This window comes from Pinus tabuliformis, chromosome J, assembly GCF_031772625.1.
Source record: "Pinus tabuliformis cultivar Carrire ecotype Pingquan chromosome J, CPIR1, whole genome shotgun sequence".
NCBI lineage: Eukaryota > Viridiplantae > Streptophyta > Pinopsida > Pinales > Pinaceae > Pinus > Pinus tabuliformis.
Genome location: NC_142295.1, coordinates 127542480 through 127556199, shown reverse-complemented (window position 1 = coordinate 127556199; position 13720 = coordinate 127542480). Strand labels below are relative to the sequence as shown.

At 40.2% G+C, this 13720-nt stretch overlaps 1 protein-coding gene across 1 annotated transcript in view; it reads left to right on the top strand.

The window, feature by feature from the left end:
• Positions 1–13720, top strand: part of LOC149225944 (metal transporter Nramp3-like) — a 308455-nt gene that overhangs the window by 276872 nt on the left and 17863 nt on the right. The window lies entirely within an intron of this gene.

The window sequence follows — 13720 nt, the reverse complement described above, 5'->3', positions numbered from 1 at the left end:
GGAACACCCCTTTGGTATAGACCCTCAAATTACACACCCAATTTTGTGACACAACATGATCTAGTAGACCAAATGATTTGTAATAAAATAATTTAGCCACTTAGCTTAAATTATTCCCAAATCACTTTTACATAAGACTCGACTAAAACAATACGACTCACCTAAGACTTTGACAACAAATTCTACCTTAGCTTTGGGGTGAGGTTGGAGGGAAAAACTTTGTCGACCATCCGTGTTTAGAAACACAGATGAATCAGTGAGATGAAAAACCTCCTAAGATGAAATTTTCACCAAAATAATAGGCTTACCTAGATTGTTACATACATAAATTGTCCTACTAGCATCATTTACATTACAAATTTGTAGAATGGATTTACAATGACTCAATAAACCAATGTCCTGACGATCTCGATCCTTTGGAAAAATTGATACATCTGCTCCCTTAGAACTTTGACAAAATTGAATTCAACACGTCCCACTGCACAAGAATGAAAAATCTTATGTTTGGATGAAAGTAACCCCCCAACAAGAAATGGTGGAGGCATATGATCTATGGTTTTCTTTCCTTTTGATTTTCTTTTGGAGCTTGTAGTTTCTTCCACATTTTGATAAGCATGGTTCATGACATTTTGGTTTGAGAAGGTGCCCTTTGCATTTGCTGTCATTTGCATCCTCAAAAGCTATGATCTTTGTAGACCCCAAGGGTTAGCAAAATTGGTCGAGTCCCTGTTGTTAAGCACCTCTATTATTGGGAGGTCACGAGTTCAATTCTCTCGAGACCTTCAAGGTTAGGCTTTATGTTTGAGTTGGCGGGAAGTGATCGCTTCGGGTGGTTTTTCCTGGAAGAATATTCTATGGATGTAGTAAGTCACCAAGCTTTGGTACCAATGAACCTCACAGAAATAATAAACAAAACAAAACAAAAGGAGCTTTGATCTTTGTAGCAAGGTTCATTTTGTACATACATTAACCCATTTGCCACCTACACCCAAAAGATGCATTTTGACCGGACTATAACTCCCAACCCAAGGATGTCCACAAACATTGCATGTCTAGTGGTGTGTCCCACCTCTTTCGCTTCCTAATTTTTGGATGGTTGAGGGGCTTGTTACCCACCACTTTGTAGGTGATATCCCTAGGAGAATTTTTTCTCCATGATGAGCCTTAGTCGGCAGTCATCAGCCCCTTGATGCCTCCTACTTGCTCATCGTGCCATTTCTTCGCCACTTGAGCCAGCCATGTGGTCCCTCACCCACTTGTATTGATCGTATGTTTGAAGGTGGGCCTCCCGAATCTAAAGGTATGTCTTGTCATTTGGTAATTGAGTATTGGGTTTACTTCTCATGGATACTTCTAGGAATGGATTGATGGGGGTATTTGGCGAAAAGAGTGGGCTTAGTTTGTGCTCCTGTCCCCTTGATCTTTTTTGGTTGCTACCCTTGGATCTTAGTCCCGTGGGATCTCCTTTATTGACCATTTGGTTCTATAGTAGTACTACTTGTGAAACCCTGACTTTGGGTGCGTGGTCCCACTCCTTTATCTGCACATAATACTCCCTTTCCACTCACTATACTCCGATTCATCTTTTCTCCCACCTGGGTCCACATAAGGTTAGCCTCCCTATCCCCTTGCCCCCACCTTAGGTTAGGCCTAGAATGATGCCTCGAAGGTTGAAGCAATTAAAAGAAAAAGTGAAAAGCATAAATGGCCACATTTAAAAGGAAATTGTACCACAAAATGAAAAAGATGGTTGGGACAAAAATAATTAGCACATGGGCAAAAGAAATTACATGAGCTCTACCCCAATCATTGGTCATCACCCTGGTTCCATAGGCCCTAAATGAGCCTCCTCTATCATTCAGGAACCCATGATTGTCCCAACCCCTAGAGGGCAATAAACTGCCCTACCTAAAAGGGGGTAATCACTGTTGTATCTTACACATCATGCTCTTGTCCTTTGAGCCCTGAGCGGTTAGTTAAAGAAAATTCATAAAAGGAAAAAGGTCGGGGCACCTCATCTACCACGATTTCTCTCTCTTATACATTACATACCCAGGTGTGGTCTTCCTTTTATCTAGCTACCCGTATGCCCCACTATGTGGCCCAAGATTGCCCCTCTCATTACCTATTCCATTCCACTCATTTGTCACTTGCCACCCCCATTAGAGGGATGTACCTTGGACACATTATCCCCTTTAAGGGTTGAAACCACCTAATAAGGTACATGGCTAACCCCCTTTGGAGCTTGGAAACACTAACACATGTTAAAGCCCACTACAGAAGGGCATGCCATTATGAAGTGTCCATGTTGTTATCCATGATTTGTAAGCTTTTTACCCGATTATTTTAATGACTAGTTGTACTGGAAGCCTAGGAGACGCATTGGATCTTATGCAGGATTACAGGTGGTTTCCATTTGGGTTTTGTTTCCCTATATGGAATCCTAATCCCCAAAGGTCTACATTGGCACATGTAGGGTGTGCATAGAGAGCCATGGGCCTCCACAGCAGCAGACATCACTCCATGGATCTTCATGATTCTCACAGATATCTAGCAATCCACTTTTGGGATGATGATGATATGCTTGGTACATTATGCCCAACAGCCCCCCACAGGAGCCCCACACTCTTGGCAGGTGTCCCAAGACTTGTACGATGTCATGGAAGCATTCATTCCACCACTTGGACCCTTGCAGAGGATCTCCAATTCATATGGAGACCCATGGGGTCATCTATGTGCCCTCATACCCAATGGGAGCACCACAGGTCTACTACTTGGAGAACAAGGGGTCACCCCCTTGTCCATCATATTCCGAGGAATTTATTCCTCAATATGGCACTTCAGGATATTATTGAGCCTTTAGAGGGCCCTATGACATGCACATAACATTATTTGGCCCCTTGTGAAGCTTGTTTTTACACTTATGAGCTAGTTTGGTGGTCTTGTCACCAATAGGGGTTTTATTTGCACATTTTTTAATCATTAGGGGCTAATGTAGGTCCATATGCTAATTCGAACTCCTTACGAGGCTATATATTGATGTTAGATACACTCATTTGTATCATCACTTGACTTGGGATCTCTTTAACTATAGAGAATTTTCACACTTTTTCCTTGGTGGATATTTTTGAAAATGGATGAATTTGATGTATGGATTTGGGCCATTTCTCTTGTCTTGAAGCTTTATTGAGCAAACGAAATGCTAGTTGGATATACTCTATAACGTTGTAAGTAAATTTTGATGCTATTATTCTGTTGTTGCATACTGCTAAAATTAGGGCTAGTTGCTGCATTATCGAAATGTGGAATTGAGCATGTTTTAGTGGTAACAGGGCCAACCACTTTGGTAGCATATAACAAAAGTGGTTTGCTTGGATTAAACGTCCCCTTTGTGTATTGTGGCAATGCTTTTGGTGGAGATGGATTAACTATAGCACTACTACCTTAGATTTTATTCAACATTGATCAGGTATTCCTGATTGCATTTCCAACCCCTGTCCCACTCTCAAGATGACCTTCTGTTTGGGGATTGTTGAAGGAAGTGTAACTAGGTTTGGTCTTCATAAATGTACTTTGGATATTTGTACTTATTCAAGAAAAGAAATATTATTTTTGTAATATATGTCAATGAGTTTCTTACTCATTGAAGTAGGTCTAGCACATGTCAAAGTGCTATAGGTGATTCAAATAGTGAAGAGAAAATATTGAAGGCCTTAAGGGCATGTTACACCATGTATAAATATATATTAAAGTCAAAGGGAAAACCTCCAATCAAAGTCATGTCTACTCCTATGCAATGGCACCTTCAAGAAGCTCCTTCAAGCATGCTACACCACCATGGAAACTATCCAAAGTCTGCTCAACAAATCATCCACCAAATTGCCCTCAAGTCAGCCTCAAGCAGTCAATCAAGTCGACCTAAATGGAGGGGCAGTCATCTATTTATAGAGGCTGTCCACTCCAAATACAATGCACTTCAAGGGAAAGAAGACTAGGAGGAACGAAGGAAACCGAGGTAAAGGGTCTACAAGGTGCAGCGAAGAAAGAAGAAGGGACAGCGAAGGTAAAGGATTGTTTCTAGGGCTAGAAATAGTCACACGTGCGAGGAAGAGGAAGATAAATCTGCGAGTATGACAGCAGGGACAAACAGTCCATAGTTTTGTGTTGTTTGGGTTTGACACTAGACTCACAAGGTCTCTCAAGACAAGCGAAGGAGACCCTCTCTCTAGCGAAGGAAGAAAGACCCTAATACACTAAGGGTACTCTCCACACGTGCGAGAAACTAGGGCAGCATAATAGCAAAACAGTCATACACTCAAGAAGGATCTCGGTTGGTCAAGGATATACTTGAGCAAGGGATAGAAGAGTAACACTTCATTTAGAAGACTCATCCAAGGAAGATCTAACTCTAGACAAGAATCATAGCAAGAAGAAGAAGTGCCAGAAGGAGGACGAAGTGCCCGGAAGAAGTACCAGGGAATCAGGTGCAGGAAGAAGGAAGGACATGACTTGTGCTTGGAGGATACTCTTGTCAGGGGTCTAGGGTTTGGCATTGATCAATAGAAGCTTCAATAAGAAAAATTCACTAAAGGATTTTCCTCTCAAGAGAAGAGAAGTTTTGGCCTTGGTAGAGAGCCAACATCTTGTGTTCTTGTTCTTATGTATTGGTAGCAGTTTGATGAAGTACACACACATTCATTAATAATAAGAAGAAGAAAATTAAGCTAACTAGAAAAAGTAAAAAGACTCCACAAATTGTTATCAAGTAATGAAGTATCACACTACACTATTTTGCCCTAGATTCTTCAACATTGTATCAAAGATAAGGTGACACATCAAGGAAAGGGCAACTCAAGAACACTCATCAAGAAGAAGAGCCTTACATAAAGGCACCTACAAAGAAAAGTTGATTGAAGCAGGACCTACATCAAGCTACAAGTCATCAAGCAAGTCCACTTGGAGAAGTCAACTTAAAGAACATCAAGATCCAGGGAAGACAAGCCATCAACCCTTCAAGGAGGAAGCAAATCCATTACATCTCAAAATCTATCAAGTACATGTCCCCATCTGAATATACATCAATGTCTTTTTGCAAGGAAAACAATAAATTGGTAGGTACCAATAACTTTCTTGCATGGAAGAAGAGGATTGATCTACTTCTCAAGGAGAATGAACTCCTTGAACATGTCAAAGGGAATATCATTGTCCCTGCTAAGGAACAAACTCAAGCCATAGCCAGGTACAATAAGGATGAGACAATAGCTCAAAGGATTCTGATAGAATCAATCAAAGACTCTCATTCCTTATGTCTCCAAGTTTGAGACATCAAAATAAATTTATGATAAACTAGTAGAGCTATTCTTGGTATCTACAACCGGAGAAGTAATATATCTGAGCAATGAATTGTACAAGATGAAGATAACAAGAGAAGGAATAGCTCCCTACTTCATGAAAATCTCTTAAATGAGAGATCAACTTCAAGAGCTTGGGGAAGTCATGTCTGACAGAGAGATGACAACTATAGTACTAAATGCTCTACCTGAGGAGTGGGGAAACTTCACATCAAGCATATATGCCAAGAACAAAGCAACCACTCTAAGTGGAATGTGGTCTCTATGTAGGACAGAGGAAACCAGACTTAAGGCAAAAGAAGATGTGGGATCAAAGGAGCAAGCATTTGCTACCATGGCCAAAAGAAAGGGTAAATTTGGCAAGTTTGGTCCTCGAAGAACAAAAACAAAGACATGTCCAAAATCCAATGTTTTGGATGCCAAGAATATGGACACTACAAAAGGAATTGTCTTAAGCTTAAGAAGGACAACAACAAAAGGACGAGGGAAGAAGCTCACATAACTCAACAGATGAAAGAAGAAGGAAAGAAGCAAAAGAAGGAAGATCCTCCAGATCTCTACTATGACTAGGTCAAACTCTTTACTTCTAGACTTCTTTCAAAGTTTTGAGTTATATAGGAGCATGTAGGAATAAGATTAATATTGCATGGCTAGAAACATCCTCTAGAATCTAGAAGCATGATGTACATAGAATTCTAGATACTCATGAAGATGTAGCATTTATGATAAGAACAAAAATTTATAAGTACAATTATCTTCTAGAATATATGAGCATGGCAGATATAGCTCAAGATATTCATGTAGAAGAAGCATACCTAGTATAGGACCTCATACACGATGAAAGGAAAATTGATCATGATTAAGAATCTTAGAAGACCTCCATCATAAAAAGAAAAGAAACGTTTGCAAGTTAAGGGTCTTTAAGTTCCTTTAATGGAATCTTAAAAGGAAGGTTCAAGGACTGTTAAGTTTAGGTATGTTCTATGCTTAGAGCAATTTATTTCAATTTTCATAGTTAGCTCAATATCTTTTCCAGATTAGCAATCACATTAGCATTAAAGTAAATTGCAGATAGAACAAAAACATAAATTGCAAAAGACAAGCCAAGACAAGAGGACACAAGATGTGGCACTAGCCAGGGACAAACCCCAATGTGGGGAAACCCTTGATCAATTCTTCTTATATGTTCTTCAATAGTTCAAAAGAGAGAGAGAGAGAGAGATAGTACATATACAACAAAAGTCAACACTTTGACTTATCTAAATAAGAGCATAGATCATCTCTAAGTAGATGATACATGAGGTAGCTGAACTCAGTTGAAGACATGCTGCTTCAACTGATTCTCCCAGGTGACTCCATCACCATGCTGCACCCATCATTGTGTTGCTCCTCATCATCATGCTGCACCTCACTGTGCTACACCATGTTGCACCCATCATCACCATGTTGCATCTCATCATGCTTCACTAATCATGACTGTACCCATCACTATACTACATCATGTACTTAGTGTCCCATGTGCCATTGCTACACCATGTTGTCACACTGCTTGTCCCAATATTTAGCACTGGTGTACCTTGCTACCACACATGTTGTCCCTATGTTTAGCACTGTTGTACCTTGTTGTCATACATGTTGTTCCAATGTTTGCTGCACCAAGCACCATTGCCTAGTTGTCCCATTTGGCATGCTGTACTAAGCACCATTGCCTAGCTGTCCCATTTTCCATGGTGTACTAAGCACCATTGTCTAGCTATCCCATTTGGCATGTTCTACCTTGCTGCTGTCCTAATGAGTTTGTAGCACCATGCTAATGTTGTTGTCCCATTGTAGCCTTGTTGTCCTATTGCTTTCTCCACCAAGTGACCTTGTTGTCCCATGTATCTAGCTGCCAACACACCATACAAACACTGCTCCAAACAGTTTATATATTGTTGTTCGTGACTCTTCTAGTTAGGGCACTAGGGCAGCCCTAAACTCCTCACACAGTCCTTGAACAACCCTCTGGAAAACTGCGACACACCCTTAAGAGACACCTCCTTTGCTACGCTGTTGCCTAGGGTCAATATCAACCCTTAATCTACCCTTATGCAAGCCTTGTTGTGGTGCTAAGGCCTGCGGCCTAGCACACAACAGTCCTGTAGCCTTAGGTCCCTCAAAATAGTGCCTAAACTAACATCATTTAGCCCTTAAGGCTTGGCCTAGCACACCACATACTCGGCCTCCATTACAGCAACTCGGACCCCAAAACAGTCCTATTCCACGCTGTTCCAACCTCCTAATGCTGTGGCTAGGGCATGTTATAACCTTCCCTCACTGTGGCTAGGTATAGCTCGTTTAGGGCCTCCTCTATAGTGTCATTTCTCCATCCTAGGACTGCAACTAGGCTCCTTTAGGCAGTGTATAGAAGTAGGGTCTCTTCTCTTGAATTGTTGCTAGATCATCCTCCTTAAGTCTGCGTTAGGGCATCCTCCTTAGGACTGTGTTAGGGCTTGTAGAGGGTAGCGTGTAGGCCTCCTTCCCTCCTGCGTCTTAGGGCTACTTCCTCGTAGATTTCTCCCACACTAAAACCCAAGATAAGTGGAGAGAAATCAAGAGAGAAGTGTGTGTGAAATGACTCTCAAGTCATCTCCTTTTGTACTAAAACGTTGAGCACATGTGGGTGTTATTTAGTTGTTGGCCGACCTTGATGAATTGTCTTATAACACAAATAAATTCATAACTCCATGAATACGTATCGGAATCGGATGATCTTTAGATCAATCCTACACCTCTCGATGAGAGGGATCCAAGAAAAATATCAACTGCCATAAATAAGATGACCCACATGGAGTTTGGCCCTAGTTGCCAATTTTAACATGGACCAAAGCAGATGTCTCATTGGGAATCCCATTCATGGGATTCAAAAAAAGGATGATATGTAGGCAAGCTAAGATGAAGCAAGAAGGGCCACACCAAGGTCAATCAAATGAAGCAAGGATGATCAAAGGAGAATCAAGATGGGGTATGTATGCATCAAAGCTTAGTCATGTTATCATTTGTATATTATTGAGTAATGGGAATAGTTCTATAACATGATCAAGTATGAAAGAATCTCTTTCACCAAGAACATGCTTGAAGGCATGTAGTTCAATGCAATGAAGGTCAACAAAAGAATATGCTCACATAAGGAGCATAAGATTGTTGACTAAGAAGCAAGAAGAAATGCTGACAAGTCTAGGAAGCAAGCAATGAAGGAATGATGTCACAGGAAGCATTAGATGATTGACTTATCTATCTAATAAGAAGAAAATGAAGAAAGAGATCAAGCATGTGGAAGAACACCATGATCACCGAGAATCACTGTCTGACAAGATACTTTGAAGATATCTCCTGGAAGAAGGCAGGACAACTCTGATAAAGGAAGAAAGGACCTTTGACACCTATGAAGGCCTTAGAGATATAAAAGAGTCAGCTAACTAATTCTACTCTACGAAGATGTCGTGATGAAGAAACCATCCAACAAAAAGCAATATTGAAGCAATATCAGGAGGAAGTCATGATGGGCTACTAGGTCGAAGCATGTAAACAAGCAAGTACAATGAAGCATCCATGAGAAGAATATTCCAAAGCATGGACAAGATGACAAAGGAGTAGCCAAGATGACAAGAAAACCCAATGTATGACATGAAAGCCACTTTCCTCAAAGGAAGCAATGACATGACAAACCAGGGAGGAAAGTGATCGATGGATGGTGCCCTACCTAGAAGAAGTTCGAACAAAAACTTCATGACATCAAGAAAGAAAGGAGATCAAGCAGCTGAAGGACCCACGAAGAAGAAGTTGTTGATGAAGGAAAGAGTCCCCAGTTAAGAGGGAGCTCTGACAAGTCCCTGATCAAGAGGGAATTTTGGATCACCCCTGATTACAAAGGAGTGACATTTGTGTTTTCCATTTCATGGGTCATGCACTAGACCAAGACTAACAGCCGTAAGTCTAGATGAAGGTCATGAATGGAAATGTAGACACAAGATAGACACTACATTCTTGTCTTCAATTGGCAAGAAAGAATGGGAGGATTGGGTAATCATTTGGCATCTGATACTCTTTGAGGATGTGTAGGGCATCCAAGACAAGAGTAGGTAAGAGGACCAATCTTCTTTGAGGGCTGGGAACCCAAGATAAGAATAGTCCTAGAAGGTCATACTCGAAGAACACCCGGGTGGGTATGTACCTTGAGAGACAATGATTAAGGTGTCTATAAGTCATTGGTCTCGCCAGCATTGTCTCTCATGGTCTTGTAAAGAGATGGAGTTGTTAGTCAAGGCCTTGCACTATGACAATGTTGATGGATATGATGCTATAACAGATGGATTGCTAATCCGGTTTCTCTTATGTGAATTCTTCAAGATTGATAATAGCCAAACACCTTGTAATGTTGTATGAATACCTCCCTAGTTAAGAGGGAGTGTTGAAGGAAGTGTAACTCAGTTTGGTCTTCATAAATGTACTTTTGATATTTATACTTATTCAAGAAAAGAAATATTATTTTTGTAATATATGTCAATGAGTTTCTTGCTCATTGAAGTAGGTCTAGCACATGTCAAAGTGCTATAGGTGAGTCAAATAGTCAAGAGAAAATATTGAAGGCCTTAAGGGCATGTTACACCATGTATAAATATATATTAAAGTCAAAGGGAAAACCTCCAAGCAAAGTCAAGTCTACTCCTATGCAATGGAACCTTCAAGAAGCTCCTTCAAGCATGCTACACCACCATGGAAACTATCTGAAGTTTGCTCAACAAATCAGCCACCAAACTGCCCTCAAGTCGGCCTACAAGCAATCAATCAAGTCGGCCTAAATGGAGGGACAATCCTCTATTTATAGAGGTTGTCCACTCCAAATACAACGCACTACTCAAGCTCTGAAATCCGCAAGGGAAAGAAGACAAGGAGGAACGAAGGAAGCTGAGGTAAAAGGTCTACAAGGTGCAGCAAAGAAAGAAGAAGGGACAGTGAAGGTAAAGAACTGTTTCTAGGGCTAGAAACAATCACACGTGCGAGGAAGAGGAGGAGAAATCTACGGGTATGATAGCAGGGACAAACAGTCCATAGTTATGTGTTATTTGGGTTTGACACTAGACTCACAAGGTCTCTCAAGACAAGCGAAGGAAGAAAGACCCTAATACATTAAGGGTACTCTCCACACGTGTAAGAAACTAGGGCAGCAGAATAGTCATACACTCAAGAAGGATCTCGGTTGGTCAAAGATATACTTGAGCAAGGGATAGAAGAGTAACACTTCATTTAGAAGACTCATTCAAGGAAGGTCTAACACTAGACAAGAATCATAGCAAGAAGAAGAAGTGTCGAAAGGAGGACAAAGTGCCAGAAGAATAAGGTGTAGGAAGAAGGAAGGACTTGACTTGTGCTTGGAGCATACTCTTGTCAGGGGTCTAGGGTTTGGCATTGATCAATAAAAGCTTTAGTAAGAGAAATTCACTAAAGGGTTTTCCTCTCAAGAGAAGAGAGGTTTTGGCCCTGACAGAGAGCCAACATCTTATGTTCTTGTTCTTACGTTTTGGTAGCTATTTGATGAAGTACACACACGTGCATTAATAATAAGAAGAAGAAGATTAAGCTAACTAGAAAAAGTAAAAAGACTCCACAAATTGTTATCAAGTAAAGAAGAATCACACTACACTATTTTGCCCTAGATTCTTCAATAGGGATCATATTCAATATGAGTCTCAGTGGCATTGTTGCTACTAGTGTGATCAGTCATGTTGCTAGGTTTGATTTTTATGTGTAGATTTTTTACTTTTGGTGACTTGCAAGAAGGGTTTCTGATTAAGTTTTAAATTTACATGGTTCACTACATGTCCAAATGGCAAACATTGAATGAGAAATGAGAAATTTAAAAACAGCAAGTAATCAAAAATTTCATTTTCATTTCAGATTTCAAGATTTGAGGAAAAGGGTTTTGATCCTTACCTCCCCACTGCTAAGATTTGTTTGAGGAACTCAACAAATGCCAAATAAAGTAGACTTCCCTCTAACATGCTTAGGGTTTGGCTAAAGACTTGAACTTCCCTCCAATGTGCTCAAGTTCAGGCTGCAGGTTGTTGAAGTAAAGTTTAACTTTAAACTTTAAATAGAGACTCAAGATGTATTTACTATTTCCTAGTAAACCCTTGGGTACCTTATGTTAGCATGAGGGTGAAAAATTGGGCTCTAGTGCAAGTAGTGATTCAACACAGTGCTTGCGCTATATGTTAATTTCTGGTAGCATCGGATGTGCTCTAAGCCTCAAAATTTGCAGGGAGGCTTGGACACATGTATTCCACAGTACTCAGAAATTGTTTTGGAAAATTCCACCTGGAGACAGTTTTATTAAAATAATTAATTATTTTTAATGGGTGCCTAAGTCTAAACTTAGAAAATTAAAATAATTAAAGGGTATTAATCAAACCGTGGGTGAAACTTCTAGAAGAAGACGAGGATCAACCCAAAATGATTTGAGCCATTGATTAGAATCTAATCTGGGCCGTTGGTTCTCAACTGGAGGATTATAAGAGGAGGCTTGAGGAGCATTTGGAAAGGGCATCAAGTAAGAGATCAGAGATCGAATTTCTGAAGAGAGCGGCGCAACAGTTGCCAGAAAGAGATTCAAAGTGATTTCTTGCAGTGAAAGAGGGGCAAGAATAGTAGACCCGAGGAAGTTTTCCTAATCTGGGGAGTGCATAACAGAGAGACAACGTACTCTACAAAGAGGTAGCGCAGAGCTTCAGAGGGAGATTTGTATTTGCTGAGGAGAAGTCGAGTTTCAGAGGCAGGAGCCGGAGTGGGAGCTCGGAGAGCCAAAAGATCGATTTCCTAGAGCAACAACTAATCAACAGCATGAAAGTGAGACGCTGGTCCCCTCGGGCTGACGTAGAGGCAGCAAGGGGCATCTCATTTCAAACTAATGTCAGTGTCGGATCACCGGTAGAAGTGAGAATTTTGTCACTAGGCGTTTGTTAGTTATTTTCTCTACATGGATTGCTAGTTCTAAAGCATCCATAGATTTTTACGCAAATTACTACTGCTTAATAATACAAACCCTTGACCGATGCACCGGTTTTCCCACACTGGGTTTTTTTGGGAACATTTGTTCAAAAATAACTGTGTAGATGTGTGTGATGTTTATTTCTCTCTTGTGTTGTATTTATTTCAATGTTGCACGAAGCGGGGACGAAACAGGGACGTTTTTTGGAAGCGAGAACGCGGAAGCGTCCTTTTCCAAAAATCTAGGAAGCGAAGCGTCTGCTATATATATATATATATATTTGCATTTATACTCAAAACAAACATCCCAAATACCAAATTAGTTGTAGAAAACATGAAAACATGCATATTTTTGCATAAATCAAGATAGATATGGCATCCATGATTCCATTGTAGTTACTAGTATGTACATCAATGATTAATTATTCGAACGTCAACCATCTATATTCTAGCAATTACAAACATACATCAAATTTTTAAGCATATTATAAAACATAAAACATTTAAGCATATTATAAAACTTAAAACATAGAGCATATTATGATTTATCTAGCAAGTGAGCAACTGTCAACGTTTGTCATGTCCAAAATTCAAATAATAATGTTTACAAAATATGTCACTTGGTCACCACCAAGACAAAAAAGGTTCAAATTCACAAGCCTACAAGTCTAATGATAAATCTATGACAAAAGTAGTAAATTGTGAATATATCTACTAATCTCTCCTCCTTCCACCACAAAGAGAACGTGGTGGCAGGCCTCCACGTGGTGGCAATGAAGAAGATGGTGCCTGTGGAAGTTGTGGCACTGAAACTAATGAAGACAAACCCCCTGCTGTTGGTGTTGAACCATGGAACCTAGGAACCAAGGGACCAGATGGGGTGGCATCTCAACATGATCATCATCATCCTAGAATTGCTCAAAAAATTCATACAAAAAAAAACACTAGTTAACAAAAAAATTTAAAAACATGAATTAGATAAATGCTTTATAAGGAAAATTCATACCACAATGGACATACCTGGATAAGAGCATCCTCTAATTGCTCTAATCGCAACACTCCATCCTCCAAATTGGGCTCCTCTGAATTCTTGTCCCAAATCTTAAGGTCTTTATTAGTCTTTGCATCATCATAGTAATGGGACAACAATCGCAAGTTGTAATGAACATAAACCAAGCTCTCTGCCCAGTCTAAACTCAACCTATTTCTTTTAACACTGTGGATGAAAGAATAAGAAGTCCAACACCTCTCTGCAGAAGAAGTGTTTACCACCTGTGATAGCACCCGCAATGCCAAAGTCTGTAGCAGTGGAGTAGCCCCTCCATGCATGTTCCACCACTCAA